Source organism: Leuresthes tenuis, unplaced genomic scaffold (genome assembly GCF_036924035.1).
Source record: "Leuresthes tenuis unplaced genomic scaffold, fLeuTen1.0.hap1 SCAF_24, whole genome shotgun sequence".
In the NCBI taxonomy this organism is placed as follows: Eukaryota; Metazoa; Chordata; class Actinopteri; order Atheriniformes; family Atherinopsidae; genus Leuresthes; species Leuresthes tenuis.
Window position 1 is genome coordinate 17866362 of NW_027325378.1, and position 6834 is coordinate 17873195.

The 6834-nt window shown below is 45.2% G+C and overlaps 1 protein-coding gene across 3 annotated transcripts in view; it reads right to left on the reverse strand.

The window, feature by feature from the left end:
• The window catches only part of ntng1a (netrin g1a), a 118723-nt gene extending 112324 nt beyond the window's left edge, over positions 1-6399 (reverse strand). For 2 of the 3 annotated variants that reach the window (XM_072378677.1, XM_072378675.1), the window contains exon 1: positions 3962-4683. The gene's annotated coding sequence lies outside the window, so the exon portion shown is untranslated. Of the gene's footprint in view, positions 1-3961; positions 4684-5998 lie in introns of those variants that run through there. The other variant, XM_072378676.1, reaches the window with a different exon arrangement.
• Between the last annotated feature and the right edge of the window lie 435 nt (positions 6400-6834).

Genomic DNA, 6834 nt, shown 5'->3' on the forward strand with positions numbered 1-6834 from the left:
AAACTTTGCGTGCATTGCACTTATTGCCCATTTTATCGTAATATAAAGAAATAAAGGGAGGCTCAAGACTTTGGCATGGTACCGTCTCCGTGCATGAGAGTATACAACCAATAAAAGAAGTATTGAGCCATAAAAGAGCAGAGCGTTTAATCATAGGCAAAAGTAAAAACAGTAATTAAATATTATTAAAGTATTTAGAAACATTATGTAGAAAGTACAAATAGAGTCCAGAAAGAAAGTACTTTGACACATATTTTGTTTGCGCTGCTCCTCGCTGCACCTTTGAAATAGAATAACAGAATAAATGAATAGATTCTACATTAAAGAACATTTTAAGCCCAAAACAGAAATATTTATGTGAGAGATGTCCGTGCAAGATAATATCAGAGCAACATGTCGGAGACATAAAAAATGGCAGCTGGTTTGTAAAGATCATAAGGGCGGATGCATTTTAAAATGACAAAACTGAAAACAATCCTGGTGGGCAGAGGGGCACGGGTCTCATAGGTAAGCAGAAAATTGTTTGCATGCTGAAGAAAATAGTCTTTCTAACTGCACATCATAGACAAGAGTCTCCAGCGTGCGTTTCCTTGTAAACAATCAAGAGAAGGCTTCGTGAGCAGAGCCTCAGAGGATTCACAGCAACCCGCGAACCCCCGGCAGCCCTCAAAACAGACAGGCCACCTGCAGCGCACATAAAGATCCAAGAAGGAAGCGGTGAAATCATCAAACAAAGTGCTACGACGTGATGAAACAGAAAACAACCTTCGATCAAGATGGATGGATAGAGGAAAGTGAGGTGAAGGAGAAAAAAAAAGAAGCAGCTTCAGTCATGGCTTGGGCATGTGTGACTGCCAACGGGGAGGAACACGAAAGCGTGTTGTGATGGTTTTACGGCTGCAGAGGCTGCAACACTCAGATTCAGCTTGGAAAACTCTGGAAATGATTTTAAAGATCCTGAACATATGGACAAACTAACCAAAGAGCTTTTTCCGACAGGACACTGAAAATAGAAATGCCACACAGCCTCATGTACGCCACCTCATGTTTGGTTTACATTCTGTTTTAGGGGACTTTTCAAGTAAAAACAGATATATATATTTTCTTAGAACTACTGAAAATTTTAAGTTATTCTACCTGACAACCGCCTAATAAATACCGACAGTACAAGAAGACCGTGATTCAATGGAGTCTCTCGTCATGCTTCTAAACACAGACAGTAGACCACTTCGTGAGGCAAGAACTTACAGCCTGTCTGAAACGACAGGGGGGCTGTGGGTCGATGCTGCAACCTGCAAGCTTTTACATTTAAACACATGAATCTTTCACAGGGCCAGGTGGAACTGGGACAGGGCTGCTGGGTGAGGTCACCTCAGCTGCCACACTTTGCATCAGGCAGCTCGCCTGCCTCTGAGGCTGAGAAACCCCTGGCGTCCGCTTTCATTTCATCCATGAGGCCACTCGAGCATGACTCAACGTTCCTCCAAATCAGGAGAAAAGAAGGACTCTTAGCTACCAGTGGGACTCTCTGGTAAATCATGTCATCAGAGAAATTAATGAGGGGACACATCTTTCATTCACTGCCTGACTCTCCCACTTGTTCCACTTCTGTTTTCTAGCTAAAGTTTTTTTTCTTCCCCACCATCCAGTTCCATTCCAATCCCTGCTCTTTCCAATTTTTACTCATATTGATTGCTCTATTTTTCTTGACCAGTGGTTTGTGTGGGCTCAGCGCTTTCTCCTGCTGTTGGCTGTGTGGTGCCAACTGCTCCAGACTGCAGTTTTAGTTGTTCTGTGAACGAAAAAAAGACCACAATTCTTTTCAATGGTGTGAACTGTCACATCCTAATCTCTCTCAAATCATCTACCCAGAAAGACCCACATTACTAAGCAATAAAGTTCCTGAGTATAAAAAACAGCCAACTTTAACTTTGTGGAATATCTATAAGGTGACCACTGATATCAGGACTGTTTTCCCTCACTTCATTTTTAATTTCACACATTTTACGCACTTTCAAGGGCAATATCTGAACCTGCCTCTGTCCTGTCTCTTCCTACTTTCATCTTGCCTGACTTCCCCTGTTTCATATTCCCCACCAGCGCTTCACTAAAAGAGAAACAAAAGCGCAGGAGAGAGAAAGAGGGAGGAGGACAGGAGGGCAGACAGTCAGAGTGAGATGAAAGATAGATAAAGAGAGAAGCAGGCTTGGCCTCAGTAAAATGAAGGCCCCCTGCCTGTTTTCACTCACCAGATTTCACCGCCTGCCTTTCTAGAACCCCTAATCTTGCCTGTTAACAACCTACCAATAGGGCCGTTGCTCGTCCTCATGAATAAACATACGGAGAGTGAAGCAGGGTCGCGTAAACATGACAGCCAGCGGCGAGCATTCCTATGATGCATCACCCTGGGGCCTGCCTCCAAGTCAGTCCGTCACTTAGCACTCGTTTCCACTTCTGAAAATGACGGCGACTTCAATTGGCAGGCTTGTGATCTTTTAATAATGACGACAGGTAGCAAATACGTGGAGTGCTGACAGCTGGTTCAAGTGACTGCGTGTCCGGGAAGGGTGGGCTGATTCAGAACAACTCACTGATGCTCTGCTCAAAGGTTAGCGAAACATTTTGGCAAGAAAAAAACAAAACAAAACGTGAGCTTGCACTGGGAATAGTTTTCCACCTCTGGCACTATAAAAACTTTTCTATGAAACACACAGGACGTTTGAGCCTCATATTTCTCACTTCAGTTTCTCTCAATGAATTTCATTAGTTTAGAAGTTTAATCGCTCACGTGTGAGAAGCCTCTCCCCGTTCATGTAAAAATCCACATGTCAGTTCGCAGGACGCAGCTGCTTCCAGCCTCCCCCAGACAAGTCAGGCCTCTAAACGCTTGCAAGGCCTTGACTGCTGCAGACATGCTCCACTTGCCTCCACCAGCTGCATCTGCCACATATCACTCCCTCTTCCCAGCTCCATCCACCTCGGCTCCCCTCGTGCAGTGTGACAGGGTGACTGTGCAGCGCCGAATCAAACTCAACACCCTCGGGTGTTAGTTCCTCAGCAATAAACAGGGCCTCCAGTGAGCCCTCCCTCCATGTGTGGTGGTCCTCGCCACCGAACACGCTTCTCTGTGCGACACAGGAACACCTTTTGCATTATTAAAGACACTTTTCCTAAAAGGCTGCTGACACACTATTCTGCAACCACAGTGACATGTCTGGATGCTCTAAATGTCCACTCTAGCCATCGAGGATGCACTCAAGCAGGTAGATCTCTCAAGCTGACAATATCGTGAGTAGGCTGGAAAGAATGCTTTTATTTCACAGGCCAAATAAAGAAATGAAAGCAGACTGCAATCACAATCATTAATCAGGCAAATTACCAGTGATTGGAACTGTTAGTGTACGATCAATCACATTACTACTGTAAACGCAGGCTGGTCAGTCCTGTGTGTGATCAGCTGCAATCTGGTTTTCTAATTGCTTGACTTCACTTGCACATATTATTGTTAGGTATTATCCAACTCAAGGCAAAGGTAAAAATCATGCAGACTATAATAATGGAGCCTGCACAGCTACATACGAAACCTGAGGTCTAACTGAAAGCAACGATGAAACTTGGTTTGGCTGAAAAAGTGGAGGACACGGAAAGTATAAGCCAAAACAAATCTAACTGCTCCATAGAGGCAGGCTAACTGGCTAAAGAGCGTCTCAAATGTAATTATGCATTACAGAAATAGTAGGAAGAGATTTGGTAATGGGTTCCACAAGGGGGCGCTTTTAAAAATGACCTGAGGATATGGTTTAGGATACATTCGAGGTCGCTTCACTTCTACACGTTAACAAGTGTGTCTGAAAAACAAAACCCACAATTTATCCAAGCCAGAGCCAGTGAAAGGTAATTTTACGCAGGAGTGTTTGATTTACGATTCAACACAAACTTCACAAACAAAGGGGAAACTTACATGTCTCGAATCCCCTCTCAGACCGCGTACTTCCCCGTTCCAACCTGCTCTTTAAAGCCGCTCAACAAGTTCAGAGCAGAGAAATGAAAATGACCGTAGAATGAAGCTCTTTAAGGTGCGCTCCTTAACGGGAATCTGATGAGCACGCACGTCGGTCTCTTGAGGAATCGCTGCGCGCACCATCCCCCTCAATCCCGTCTCAATCAACAGCGGGATTTTCCTGCCACTTCAAAACAAATGACTGATCACCGTCCTGAGGGCTCGCTCAGCACCGCGCCTGCTGGAAACGGACGGATTTCTGGACAAAAGCTGCCGTGCCAAAGTGTCCATCATCCTCTCTGCCCCAAGTGACATTCCATTACGGCGTCAATCTGAGCAGAAAAAAAACCCCACTACAGCAAAAGAAACTTTGACCCACTGGCGTGCAATCCTCCTTTTTCCGTCCTGCTCACAAGTCCTTCATTTCCAAAAGACTCCTGCGTGCGGATTTCTTCCCCACTCTCCTCTTCCTCTCCTTCTCCTTGGCTATGAATAGGCTTCGGCCACTCAACGGGGACATGAATCACGCCAATTAGTCTCGGCTGCTGAGGATATCCGCGCGCATCAACGCATCTTTTCGTGGCCGCCTCCCCGGCACGGCGCAGCACCAACCGCCCAGACGGAGATGACAGGGAAGATAATGCGCTCCTAGGCTCTATTAGACGAGACGCACACTCAGCTTGTTTCCCCTCCACACCCCCTTTTCTCTAACACATACACACTCGCACACACGCGTACACCTATAATACCCCCCACCCCTCCACCCCTCCGGCTCAGCTCCGGCTCGCTTACAACCCACCCACCACAAGCGCCATCCTCTTTCGGGACAAACTCTGAAGGGAGGAGTTGAACATCTTTCAGCGGAGTTCTCAAGAGGCGCGCCGACTATTCCTAACAAATCCGCGCGTTAGTGGCCTCGAAGGAATTACTGCATCCAATCTGAGAGTTTAGAGGGAAATATGTTGGCATTTGGGGGGAACAGATCACATTTGGCACATTGTAAAGTGAAATTGAATTAAGTAATAATCTTTACGCACACCATTCAGTCATTTTAATGTAAAAAGGGGGTGCGTGAGTGTTCCAAAACCCCTCTTTTTATGTTTTAGAATATGACACCCACACTGTTGTTGCATTACACACACATATATAAATATATATTTATTTATTTTTCAGTGTAAAACAGAGATACGTTTAAAAGAATGGAGGATTCGATGATTCAGTCAGCCGTGCGTTACAGGGCAATAAAAAAAACCTTGAAGGAGGAGGTCTTGAGTTTACCCACGCTCACATCTTAAATGATTATCACAAAGAGTGACAGTGAGGTGGGAACAAAGCGTTTGTAAGAGTCGCCGCAGCTTTGGCAACCCCTCTACTCAGCTGAATGCGTACAGCCTCTAAAAGGGGCCAAGAAGGGCCCCTCCATCACCCCCAGGCGCATCGCTTTCACTTGTTTAAGGCTTGTTTTATTCCAGGATATTGGAAGGAAACAAATAAAGACAGACATTAAACAAATGCGTCAGAGAGGTTCTCTTGTTTTCTTTTTGTATATTACCGTCACATAGCATGGGTTATTTGTTTTGATTTAGATATGGAAACAGGTTTGTGCGACCAAGACACTCCATTTGTCCTTAATACAGTCTTCAAGTGAATAGCGCAGATATTTGCTCAAGGAACGTGTAAAACACCTTTCAGAGAGCATCCAACCGACATCTGACTCATGACTTCTTGTTGGTTCGCGCAACAGAGGTGATGCTTGCGTTGATTAGTACGTTTCCGTGCACAGGACAGATCAGAAAAGGTACAACGCGGTTCAGGATGAAATCACACACAGTTAAACTGCAAGACAAAAATATGTTCGGCTTACTTTCTCTCGACGCGAGGCACAATGTGGCCACCCTGTCTGTGTGCGTCGCAGCAAAGCTTCAAAAGTTTACGCGCCACGCCATCCACTTGGAGATGACTTAAATGAGAAGAAAGCAGATGTTTTGAGCCTCTCACCTTGGTTTATCAGTGCCTCAAGCCGTCAAAAAACAGCCAGTCCCGCAGCCTGTTGCAGCCCGATAAATCCGCCTTAAAACGGGACATCTTTGCGATGTGCAGGTACGGGAGAGTCGGCGTGCAGGCGACCGCGGGATTATCTCCGTCGCTCCCGGGAATTGAAGGAGAGCTTCAGAGAGCTCACGTGAAGTACATCACAGGGTTGAAGGTTTCACAGTTGAAAAATATTCCTATTTGGAATAAAAATGCTGAAATTAATGTTCTTGGGGGGGAAAAGTTGGAGAAAAAGAAGCGACTAAGAGTCCGAGTGGCTCCTCCGAAAGACCCTCAGACGGTTGAGAGTGACCAGACTCGCTGATCTCAGACACAATGAGGCGGTGAGGGTTTGTCAGTTGGCTTTCACCTGAAGTTGAATTCTTCTCTGAAGCCCGCGCTAAGCACCAGAATGTTACAATGAACAGAAACATGTTTAATGCATTATTTATTTATTTTTTTGGAACGGGCTTTTCTCGTCAGGAGAAGTGAGACACATTATTGTTTGAATAGCCACGTGATAACATTAAAATCTCGTAAAGAGCTGCAGAGCCTCTGGAGGGGTGATTGGGAAAGCCTGTTGGACAAATGTAAGTGCACAAACCATGGGGAAAGATATCGCATATAGGAAAGACTAATAATTAATTATCCTCCAAATAATGTAAATGTACTGTTTTTCCCCCCCTGAGACACTATTCCTGTGGGCTGTTTTACACGTGTGTTGTAAGGGGTGGCCGCTGAACCTGATAGTTTTGCTGAAAGTCATGAAATGACATGATGAAAAGCTTGATTTTTAACCACCT